The following is a 13212-nucleotide window of genomic DNA, read 5'->3' on the forward strand; positions in this document are numbered from 1 at the left end:
CATGTGCTACCTTTAAACAATTCAAAAGCTATTTTCTCTTATTTGTGTCAATGTTTTATAGCTCATGAGGAAGTATGTGGTTGATACGTCTCCGACGTATCGATAATTTCTTATGTTCCATGCCACATTATTGATGATATCTACATGTTTTATGCATACTTTATGTCATATTTATGCATTTTCCGGAACTAACCTATTGACGAGATGCCGAAGGGCCGACTCTCGTTTTCTCGCTGTTTTTTGTTCCAGAAATCCTAGTAAGGAAATATTCTCTGAATCGGACAAAATCAACGCCCAAGCATCCTATTTTTCCACGAAGCTTCCGGAACACCCGAGAGCCGCCGCAGGAGGGCCCCGTGGGCCCCGGACGACGAGGTGGCGCGGCCCGAGCCTTGGCCGCGCCCCCTAGTGTGTCGTCGCCTCGTCGACCCTCCGACTCCGCCTCTTCGCCTATATAAAGGTCCCCGACCTAAAAACCTCGACACGTTCGACGAAACCGGAGAAAACCTTCCAGAGCCGCCGCCATCGCGAAGCCAAGATCTGGGGGACAGGAGTCTCTGTTCCGGCACGCCGCCAGGATGGGGAAGTGTCCCCGGAAGGCTCCTCCATCGACACCACCGCCATCTCCATCAACGCTGCTGTCTCCCATGAGGAGGGAGTAGTTCTCCATCGAGGCTCGGGGCTGTAGCGGTAGCTATGTGGTTAATCTCTCTCCTATGTGCTTCAATACAATAATCTCATGAGCTGCCTTACATGATTGAGATTCATATGATGATGCTTGTAATCTAGATGTCATTATGCTAGTCAAGTGGGTTTTACTTATGTGATCTCCGGAGACTCCTTGTCCCACGTGTGTAAAGGTGACAAGTGTGTGCACCGTGTGGGTCTCTTAGGCTATATTTCACAGAATACTTATTCACCGTTATGAATGGCATAGTGAAGTGCTTATTTATATATCTTTATGATTGCAATGTGTTTTGTATCACAATTTATCTGTGTGCTACTCTAGTGATGTTATTAAAGTAGTTTATTCCTCCCGCACGGTGTAATGGTGACAAGTGTGTGCATCGTGTAGTACTTGGTGTAGGCTATGATTGTGATCTCTTGTAGATTATGAAGTTAACTATTGCTATGATGGTATTGATGTGATCTATGCCTCGTTTCGTAGTGTGAAGGTGACAAGTGTGCATGCTATGTTAGTACTTGGTTTGGTTATGTTGATCTGTCATGCACTCTAAGGTTATTTAAACATGAACATCGAATATTGTGGAGCTTGTTAACTCCGGCATTGAGGGTTCGTGTAATCCTACACGCTTAGTGGTGTTCATCATCCAACAAGAGAGTGTAGAGTCTAGCATCTATTTATTTATTCTGTTATGTGATCAATGTTGAGAGTGTCCACTAGTGAAAGTATGATCCCTAGGCCTTGTTCCTAAATACTGCTATCGCTGCTTGTTTACTGTTTTACTGCATCTGTTCTGCCTGCAATATTACCACCATCAACCACACGCCATCAAGCACTTTTCTGGTGCCGTTACTACTGCTCATATATATTCATACCACCTGTATTTCACTATCTCTTCGCCGAACTAGTGCACCTATTAGGTGTGTTGGGGACACAAGAGACTTCTCGCTTTGTGGTTGCAGGGTTGCATGAGAGGGATATCTTTGACCTCTTCCTCCCTGAGTTCGATAAACCTTGGGTGATCCACTTAAGGGAAACTTGCTGCTCGTTCTACAAACCTCGCTCTTGGAGGCCCAACACTGTCTACAAGAATAGAAGCACCCGTAGACATCAAGCTATTTTCTCGGCGCCGTTGCCGGGGAGGAAAGGTAAAAGGCACTCATACTCCGGTCCCAGTGTAAAGTACTTTTCTCGGCACCGTTGTGTGTGTGCTCGAAGCTATTTCCTTTAGATCCCGCAATTGCATCTTTTTGTTTCTTGTTTACACTAGTTTGGCATAATGGACAACAATGAGCTTCTTATTCTATTTCCTGATTTAAGACATGGATGGTTTGATGCGAAAATTAAAAAACCTATGGAACATATTAGTATGAACGCTTTGAATACCATTGTTGCTAATGATATGGAAAATTCTAAGCTTGGGGAAGCTGGTTTTGATGAGTATGATCTTTTTAGTCCCCCAAGCATTGAGGAGAAAATTTACTTTGATGATACTTTGCCTCCTATTTATGATGATTATAATGATAGTAGTCTTTTAGTACCGCGTGTTATGGAGGATAAATTTGATTATGATTACAATATGCCTCCTATATTTGATGATGAGAATAATAATGATAGCTACTTTGTTGAATTTGCTCCCACTACAACTAATAAAATTGATTATGCCTATGTGGAGAGTAATAATTTTATGCATGAGACTCATGATAAGAAAGCTTTATGTGATAGTTATATTGTTGAGTTTGCTCATGTTGCTACTGAAAGTTATTATGAGAGAGGAAAATATGGTTGTAGAAATTTTCATGTTACTAAAACACCTCTCTATGTGCTGAAATTTTTGAAGCTACACTTGTTCTATCTTCCAATGCTTGTTACTTTTTTCTTCATGAACTTGTTTATTTACAAAACTCCTATGCATAGGAAGCATGTTAGACTTAAATTTGTCTTGAATTTGCCTCTTGATGCTCTCTTTTGTCAACTACTATTTCTTGCGAGTGCATCATTAAAACTGCTGAGCCCATCTTAATGGCTATAAAGAAAGAACTTCTTGGGAGATAACCCATGTGTTTATTTTGTTACAGTACTTTTATTTTGTATTTGTGTCTTGGAAGTTGTTACTACTGTAGCAACCTCTCCTTATCTTAATTTTGTTGCATTGTTGTGCCAAGTAAAGTCTTTGATAGTAAGGTTCATACTAGATTTGGATTACTGCGCAGTAAACAGATTTCTTGGCTGTCACAAATCTGGGACTAATTCTCTGTAGGTAGCTCAGAAAAATATGCCAATTTACGTGCGTGATCCTCAGATATGTACGCAACTTTCATTCAATTTGGGCATTTTCATTTGAGCAAGTCTGGTGCCTCAATAAAATCCGTCTTTACGGATCGTTCGCTTTTGACAGATTCTGCCTTTTATTTCGCATTGCCTCTTTTGCTATGATGGATGAATTTCTTTGTTCCATTAATGTCCAGTAGCTTTGTGCAATGTCCAGAAGTGTTAAGAATGATTATTTCACCTCTGAACATGTGAATTTTTATTGTGCACTAACCCTCTAATGAGTTGTTTCGAGTTTGGTGTGGAGGAAGTTTTCAAGGGTCAAGAGAGGAGGATGATATACTATGATCAAGAAGAGTGAAGAGTCTAAGCTTGGGGATGCCCCCGTGGTTCATCCCTGCATATTTCAAGAAGACTCAAGTGTCTAAGCTTGGGGATGCCCAAGGCATCCCCTTCTTCATCGACAACTTATCAGGTTTCTTCTCTTGAAACTATATTTTTATTCGGTCACATCATATGTACTTTACTTGGAGCGTCTGTTTGTTTTTGTTTTTTGTTTTTGTTTGAATAAATGCTTGTATGGGAGAGAGACACGCTCCGCTGGTTCATATGAACACATGTGTTCTTAGCTTTTAATTTTCATGGCGAAGGTTGAAACTGCTTCGTTAATTGTTATATGGTTGGAAACGGAAAATGCTACATGTAGTAATTGGTAGAATGTCTTGAATAATTTGATACTTGGAAATTGTTGTGCTCATGTTTAAGCTCTTGCATCATATACTTTGCACCTATTAATGAAGAAATACATAGAGCTTGCTAAAATTTGGTTTGCATAATTGGTCTCTCTAAGGTCTAGATAATTTCTAGTATTGGGTTGAACAACAAGGAAGACGGTGTAGAGTCTTATAATGTTTACAATATGTCTTTTATGTGAGTTTTGCTGCACCGGTTCATCCTTGTGTTTGTTTCAAATAACCTTGCTAGCCTAAGCCTTGTATCGAGAGGGAATACTTCTCATGCATCCAAAATCCTTGAGCCAACCACTATGCCATTTGTGTCCACCATACCTACCTACTACATGGTATTTCTCCGCCATTCCAAAGTAAATTGTTTGAGTGCTACCTTTAAAATTTCTATCCTTTACCTTTGCAATATATAGCTCATGGGACAAATGGCTTAAAAACTATTGTGGTATTGAATATGTACTTATGCACTTTATCACTTATTAAGTTGCTTGTTGTGCGATAACCATGTTCCTGGGGACGCCATCAACTACTCTTTGTTGAATATCATGTGAGTTGCTATGCATGTTCGTCTTGTCTGAAGTAAGGGAGATTTACCACTCATTTAATGGTTAGAGCATGCATATTGTTAGAGAAGAACATTGGGCCGCTAACTAAAGCCATGAATCATGGTGGAAGTTTCAGTTTTGGACATATATCCTCAATCTCATATGAGAACATTAATTGTTGCGAATTGCTTATGCATTAAAGAGGAGTCCATTATCTGTTGTCTATGTTGTCCCGGTATGGATGTCTAAGTTGAGAATAATCAAAAGCGAGAAATCCAAAATGCGAGCTTTCTCCTTAGACCTTTGTACAGGCGGCATAGATGTACCCCTTTGTGAAACTTGGTTAAAACATGTGTATTGCGATAATCCCGGTAATCCGAGCTAATTAGGACAAGGTGCGGGCACTATTAGTACACTATGCATGAGGCTTGCAACTTGTAAGATATAATTTACATGATACATATGCTTTATTACTACCGTTGACAAAATTGTTTCTTGTTTTCAAAATAAAAGCTCTAGCACAAATATAGCAATCGATGCTTTCCTCTTTGAAGGACCTTTCTTTTACTTTTATTGTTGAGTCAGTTCACCTATCTCTCTCCACCTCAAGAAGCAAACACTTTTGTGAACTGTGCATTGATTCCTACATACTTGCATATTGCATTTGTTATATTACTCTATGTTGACAATTATCCATGAGATATACATGTTACAAGTTGAAAGCAACCGCTGAAACTTAATCTTCCTTTATGTTGCTTCAATACCTTTTACTTTGAATTATTGCTTTATGAGTTAACTCTTATGCAAGACTTATTGATGCTTGTCTTGAAGGTACTATTCATGAAAAGTCTTTTCTTTATGATTCAGTTGTTTACTCATGTCATTACCATTGTTTTGATCGCTACATTCATTACATGTGTTTACAATAGTATGATCAAGGTTATGATGGCATGTCACTTCAGAAATTATCTTTGTTATCGTTTACCTGCTCGGGACGAGCAGGAACTAAGCTTGGGGATGCTGATACGTCTCCGACGTATCGATAATTTCTTATGTTCCACGCCACATTATTGATGATATCTACATGTTTTATGCATACTTTATGTCATATTTATGCGTTTTCCGGAACTAACCTATTGACGAGATGCCGAAGGGCCAGCTTGCGTTTCTCGCTGTTTTGGTTCCGTAAATCCTAGTAAGGAAATATTCTCGGAATCGGACGAAATCAACGCCCAGCATCCTATTTTTCCACGAAGCTTCCAGAACACCCGAGAGCCACCAGAGGAGGGCCCTGTGGGCCCAGACGACAGGGTGGCGCGGCCCAGGCCTTGGCCGCGCCCCCCTAGTGTGTCGTCACCTCGTCGACCCTCCGACTCCGCCTCTTCGCCTATATAAAGGTCCCTGACCTAAAAACCTCGACACGTTTGACGAAACCAGAGAAAACCTTCCAGAGCCGCCGCCATCGCGAAGCCAAGATCTGGGGGACAGGAGTCTCTGTTCCGGCACGCCGCCGGGACGGGGAAGTGCCCCCGGAAGGCTCCTCCATCGACACCACCGCCATCTCCATCAACGCTGCTGTCTCCCATGAGGAGGGAGTAGTTCTCCATCGAGGCTCGGGGCTGTACCGGTAGCTATGTGGTTAATCTCTCTCCTATGTGCTTCAATACAATAATCTCATGAGCTGCCTTACATGATTGAGATTCATATGATGATGCTTGTAATCTAGATGTCATTATGCTAGTCAAGTGGGTTTTACTTATGTGATCTCCGGAGACTCCTTGTCCCACGTGTGTAAAGGTGACAAGTGTGTGCACCGTGTGGGTCTCTTAGGCTATATTTCACAGAATACTTATTCACTGTTATGAATGGCATAGTGAAGTGCTTATTTATATCTCTTTATGATTGCAATGTATTTTGTATCACAATTTATCTGTGTGCTACTCTAGTGATGTAATTAAAGTAGTTTATTCCTCCTGCACGGTGTAATGGTGACAGTGTGTGCATCGTGTAGTACTTGGTGTAGGCTATGATTGTGATCTCTTGTAGATTATGAAGTTAACTATTGCTATGATGGTATTGATGTGATCTATGCCTCCTTTCGTAGTGTGAAGGTGACAAGTGTGCATGCTATGTTAGTACTTGGTTTGGTTATGTTGATCTGTCATGCACTCTAAGGTTATTTAAACATGAACATCGAATATTGTGGAGCTTGTTAACTCCGGCATTGAGGGTTCGTGTAATCCTACTACGTTAGTGGTGTTCATCATCCAACAAGAGAGTGTAGAGTCTAGCATCTATTTATTTATTCTGTTATGTGATCAATGTTGAGAGTGTCCACTAGTGAAAGTATGATCCCTAGGCCTTGTTCCTAAATATCGCTATCGCTGCTTGTTTATCGTTTTACCGCATCCGTTACTGCCCGCAATATTACCACCATCAACCACACGCCATCAAGCACTTTTCCGGTGCCGTTACTACTGCTCATATATATTCATACCACCCGTATTTCACTATCTCTTCGCCGAACTAGTGCACCTATTAGGTGTGTTGGGGACACAAGAGACTTCTCGCTTTGTGGTTGCAGGGTTGCATGAGCGGGATATCTTTGACCTCTTCCTCCCTGAGTTCGATAAACCTTGGGTGATCCACTTAATGGAAACTTGCTGCTGTTCTACAAACCTCTGCTCTTGGAGGCCCAACACTGTCTACAAGAATAGAAGCACCCGTAGACATCAGTGGTGTTTTACCTTTCAATCTTGTTGGGCAACTTTCATTAATGGACTAGCGGCTTCATCCACTTATCCAATAATTCTGCAAAAAGAGCTGGAAACGGGGTTCCTAGCCCCAATTAATTAACTTTCATTAATAATTCTCTTCACATGTTTTGCCCTGATTCATCAGTAAGCAACTTAATTTTGCAATAGACACTCCTCCATGGTATGTGAAATGTTGGAAGGCACCCGAGGATTTGGTTAGCCATGGCTTGTGAAAGCAAAGGTTGGGAGGAGTGTCATCCTTAAATAAACTAAAGTACATGTGTAAACAAAAGAGAAGAGGGATGATCTACCTTGCTGGTGATACGTCTCTGACGTATCGATAATTTCTTATGATCCATGCCATATTATTGATGATACCTACATGTTTTATGCACACTTTATGTCATATTCGTGCATTTTCTGGAACTAACCTATTAACAAGATGCCGAAGAGCCAGTTGTCGTTTTCTCGCGTTTTTGGTTTCAGAAATCCTAGTAATGAAATATTCTCGGAATTGGACGAAATCAAGACCCGTGGTCCTATTTTGCCACGAACCTTCCGGAAGACCGAAAGGGATACGAAGTGGGGCGACGAGGCGCCGCCACCATAGGGCCGCGCGGCCAGAGGGGGCCCGCGCCGCCCTATGGTGTGGGCCCCTCGTCAGCCCTCCGACTCCGCCCTTCCGCCTACTTAAAGCCTCCGTCGCGAAACCCCTGATGCGAAAAACCACGATACGGAAAACCTTCCACAGACGCCGCCGCCGCCAATCCCATCTCGGGGGATTCTGGAGATCTCCTCCGGCACCCTGCCGGAGAGGGGATTCATCTCCCGGAGGACTCTACACCGCCATGGTCGCCTCCGGAGTGAGTAGTTCACCCCTGGACTATGGGTCCATAGCAGTAGCTAGATGGTTGTCTTCTCCTCACTGTGCTTCATTGTTGGATCTTGTGAGCTGCCTAACATGATCAAGATCATCTATCTGTAATACTCTATGTTGTGTTTGTCGGGATCCGATGGATAGAGAATACCATGTTATGTTAATTATCAAGTTATTACATATGTTTTGTTTATGATCTTGCATGCTCTCCGTTATTAGTAGAGGCTCTGCCAAGTTTTTGCTCTTAACTCCAAGAGGGAGTATTTATGCTCGATAGTGGGTTCATGCCCGCATTGACACCGGGACGAGTGATGTAAAGTTCTAAGGTTGTGTTGTGCTCGTTGCCACTAGGGATAAAACATTGGCGCTATGTCCGAGGATGTAGTTGTTGATTACATTACGCACCATACTTAATGAAATTGTCACGTTGCTTAGCAACTTAATACCGGAGGGGGTTCGGACGATAACTTCGAAGGTGGACTTTTTAGGCATAGATGCAGTTGGATGGCGGTCTATGTACTTTGTCGTAATGCCCAATTAAATCTCACTGTACTTATCATGACATGTATGTGCATTGTTATGCCCTCTCTATTTGTCAATTGCCCGACCGTAATTTGTTCACCCAACATGCTTTTATCTTATGGGAGAGACACCTCTAGTGAACTGTGGACCCCGGTCCATTCTTTAATACTCGAAATACAAATCTGCTGCAATACTTGTTTTTACTGTTTTCTCTGCAAACAATCATCTTCCACACAATACGGTTAATCCTTTGTTACAGCAAGCCGGTGAGATTGACAACCTCACTGTTTCGTTGGGGCAAAGTACTTTGGTTGTGTTGTGCAGGTTCCTCGTTGGCGCCGGAATCTCTGGTGTTGCGCCGCACTACATCCCGCCGCCATCAACCTTCAACGTGCTTCTTGGCTCCTCCTGGTTCGATAAACCTTGGTTTCTTTCTGAGGGAAAACTTGCTGCTGTGCGCATCATACCTTCCTCTTGGGGTTCCCAACGAACGTGTGAAATACACGCCATCAAGCATATTTTCTGGCGCCGTTGCCGGGGATATCAAGACACGCTGCAAGGGGAGTCTCCACTTCCCAATCTCTTTACTTTGTTTTTGTCTTGCTTTATTTTATTTACTATTTTGTTTGCTGCATTATATCAAAACACAAAAAAATTAGTTGCTAGCTTTACTTTATTTACTTGTCTTGCACTCTATATCAAAAACACACAAAAATTAGTTACTTGCATTTACTTTATCTAGTTTGCTTTATTTACTACTCGCTAAAATGGCCACCCCTGAAAATACTAAGTTGTGTGACTTCACTAGCACAAATAATAATGATTTCCTATGCACACCTATTGCTCCACCTGCTACTACAGACAGAATTCTTTGAAATTAAACCCGCTTTACTTAATCTTGTTATGCGAGAGCAATTTTCCGGTGTTAGTTCCGATGATGCTCGCTGCCCATCTCAATAATTTTGTTGAATTGTGTGAAATGCAAAAGTATAAAGATGTAGATGGTGACATTATAAAATTAAAATTGTTTCCTTTCTCATTAAGAGGACGAGCTAAAGATTGGTTGCTATCTCTGCCTAAGAATAGTATTGATTCCTGGACTAAATGCAAGGATGCTTTTATTGGTAGATATTATCCCCCTGCTAAAATTATATCTTTGAGGAGTAGCATAATAAATTTTAAACAATTGGATAATGAACATGTTGCTCAAGCTTGGGAAAGAATGAAATCCCTGGTTAAAAATTGCCCAACCCATGGATCGACTACTTGGATGATCATCCAAACCTTCTATGCAGGACTAAATTTTTCTTCGCGGTATTTATTGGATTCAGCTGCTGGAGGTACCTTTATGTCCATCACTCTTGGTGAAGCAACAAAGCTCCTTGATAATATGATGGTTAATTACTCTGAATGGCACACGGAAAGAGCTCCACAAGGTAAGAAGGTAAATTCTGTTGAAGAATCCTCTTCCTTGAGTGATAAGATTGATGCTATTATGTCTATGCTTGTTAATGGTAGGACTAATGTTGATCCTAATAATGTTCCGTTAGCTTCATTGGTTTCCCAAAATTCTAGACCATATCCTGCTAATGGTAATTCTTATAGTAGATATGCTTCACCTAATGAGGAAAAGATGTTAGAAATTGAAAGATCCACCAAGAGCTTTATGCAATCACAATATGAGCAAAATAAATTATTTACTAAAACTATGAATGAGCAATCTACCTTGTTGAAGAATATAGGAAATCAACTTGAAAATCTGAATAAGGAGATTTCTGGGTTGCAAACTAAACTTGCAAATGCTGAAACCCGAATCTCATACATGTCTCACGTCACAATCTTCTTTAATTAATAAAATGGCTGCTAAGCCCGAGGATATTGAAAATAAAATTGTTACTACAGCAAATGCCATCCAAGTTAGAATTAATGAGAATATAAGATTAATGGCTGAACTGCGTGCTAGGTGGGATAGAGAAGAAAATGAAAAACTAGCTAAAGAGAAAAATGTAGCTAAAGTTTGGACTATTACAACCACTAGCAATGCTAATGATTCACATGTTGCTGCACCTCCTACTATCAATGGTAAAATAATTGGTGTTGGCAATGTTTCTACTCCTAGTGCAAAGCGCGCAAAATTACTCGAAACCGCTAAAACCGCTGAAACCGCCTGTGATAAAACTGCTGAAATTTTTTCCAACCTTGGGGATGATAATCCCATTGCTTTAGATTGTAATGATTTAGATTTTGATGATTGCCACATCTCTGAAGTTATAAAGTTCTTGCAAAAACTTGCTAAGAGTCCCAATGCTAGCGCTGTAAACTTGGCTTTCACAAAACATATTACAAATGCTCTCATAAAAGCTAGAGAAGAGAAACTAAAACTTGAAACTTCTATTCCTAGAAAGCTAGAGGATGGTTGGGAGCCCATCATTAAAATGAGAGTCAAATATTTTGATTGTAATGCTTTATGTGATCTTGGTGCAAGTATTTCTGTTATGCCTAAAAAAGTCTATGATATGCTTGACTTGCCACCATTGAAAAACTGTTACCTGGATGTTAATCTCACTGATAATGCTAAAAAGAAACCTTTGGGGAGAGTTGATAATGTTCATATTATGGTTAACAATAACCTTGTCCCCGTTGATTTTGTTGTCTTGGATATTGAATGCAATGCATCTTGCCCCATTATATTGGGAAGACCTTTTCTTCGAACCGTTGGTGCTACTATTGATATGAAGGAAGGTAATATTAAATATCAATTTACTCTCAAGAAAGGTATGGAACACTTCCCTAGAAAGAGAATGAAGTTACCTTATGATTCTATTATTAGAACAAATTATGATGTTGATGCTTCATCTCTCGATGTTACTTGATATACACTTTCTGCGCCTAGCTAAAAGGCGTTAAAGAAAAGCGCTTATGGGAGACAACCCATGTTTTTACTACAGTATTTTTGTTTTATATTTGAGTCTTGAAAGTTGTTTTCTACTGTAGCAACCTCTCCTTATCTTAGTTTTGAGTTTTGTTGTGCCAAGTAAAGTCTTTGATAGTAAAGTAAGTACTAGATTTGGATTACTGCGCAGTTCCAGATTTCTTTGCTGTCACGAATCTGGGTCTACCTCCCTGTAGGTAGCTCAGAAAATTAAGCCAATTTACGTGCATGATCCTCAGATATGTACGCAACTTTCATTCAATTTGTGCATTTTCATTTGAGCAAGTCTGGTGGCCTAATAAAATCCATCTTTACGGACTGTTCTGTTTTGACAGATTCTGCCTTTTTATTTCGCATTGCCTCTTTTGCTATGTTGGATGAATTTCTTTGATCCATTAATGTCCAGTAGCTTTATGCAATGTCCAGAAGTGTTAAGAATGATTGTGTCACCTCTGAACATGTGAATTTTTATTATGCACTAACCCTCTAATGAGTTGTTTCGAGTTTGGTGTGGAGGAAGTTATCAAGGATCAAGAGAGGAGTATGATGCAATATGATCAAGGAGAGTGAAAGCTCTAAGCTTGGGGATGCCCCGGTGGTTCACCCCTGCATATTCTAAGAAGACTCAAGCGTCTAAGCTTGGGGATTCCCAAGGCATCCCCTTCTTCATCGACAACATTATCAGGTTCCTCCCCTGAAACTATATTTTTATTCCGTCACATCTTATGCACTTTGCTTGGAGCGTCGGTTTGTTTTTGTTTTTTTTTGTTTTGTTTGAATAAATGGATCCTAGCATTCACTTTGTGGGAGAGAGACACGCTCCGCTGTAGCATATGCACAAGTATGTCCTTAGGCTCTACTCATAGTATTCATGGCGAAGTTTCTTCTTCGTTAAATTGTTATATGGTTGGAATTGGAAAATACTACATGTAGTAACTCTAAAATGTCTTGGATAATTTGATACTTGGAAATTGTTGTGCTCATGTTTAAGCTCTTGCATCATATACTTTGCACCCATTAATGAAGAAATACTTAGAGCTTGCTAATTTGGTTTGCATATTTGGTTTCTCTAGAGTCTAGATAATATCTAGTATTGAGTTTTGAACAACAAGGAAGACGGTGTAGAGTCTTATAATGTTTACAATATGTCTTTTATGTGAGTTTTGCTGCACCGTTCATCCTTGTGTTTGTTTCAAATAACCTTGCTAGCCTAAACCTTGTATCGAGAGGGAATACTTCTCATGCATCCAAAATCCTTGAGCCAACCACTATGCCATTTGTGTCCACCATACCTACCTACTACATGGTATTTATCCGCCATTCCAAAGTAAATTGCTTGAGTGCTACCTTTAAAATTCCATCATTCACCTTTGCAATATATAGCTCATGGGACAAATAGCTTAAAAACTATTGTGGTATTGAATATGTACTTATGCACTTTATCTCTTATTAAGTTGCTTGTTGTGCGATAACCATGCTTCGGGGACGCCATCAACTACTCTTTGCTGAATATCATGTGAGTTGCTATGCATGTCCGTCTTGTCCGAAGTAAGAGAGATCTACCACCTTTATGGTTGGAGCATGCATATTGTTAGAGAAGAACATTGGGCCGCTAACTAAAGCCATGATTCATGGTGGAAGTTTCAGTTTTGGACATATATCCTCAATCTCATATGAGAATAATAATTGTTGCCACATGCTTATGCATTAAAGAGGAGTCCATTATCTGTTGTCCATGTTGTCCCGGTATGGATGTCTAAGTTGAGAATAATCAAAAGCGAGAAATCCAAAATGCGAGCTTTCTCCTTAGACCTTTGTACAGGCGGCATGGAGGTACCTCATTGTGACACTTGGTTAAAACATGTGCATTGCAAAGAT

This window comes from Lolium rigidum, chromosome 2 (assembly GCF_022539505.1).
Source record: "Lolium rigidum isolate FL_2022 chromosome 2, APGP_CSIRO_Lrig_0.1, whole genome shotgun sequence".
NCBI lineage: Eukaryota > Viridiplantae > Streptophyta > Magnoliopsida > Poales > Poaceae > Lolium > Lolium rigidum.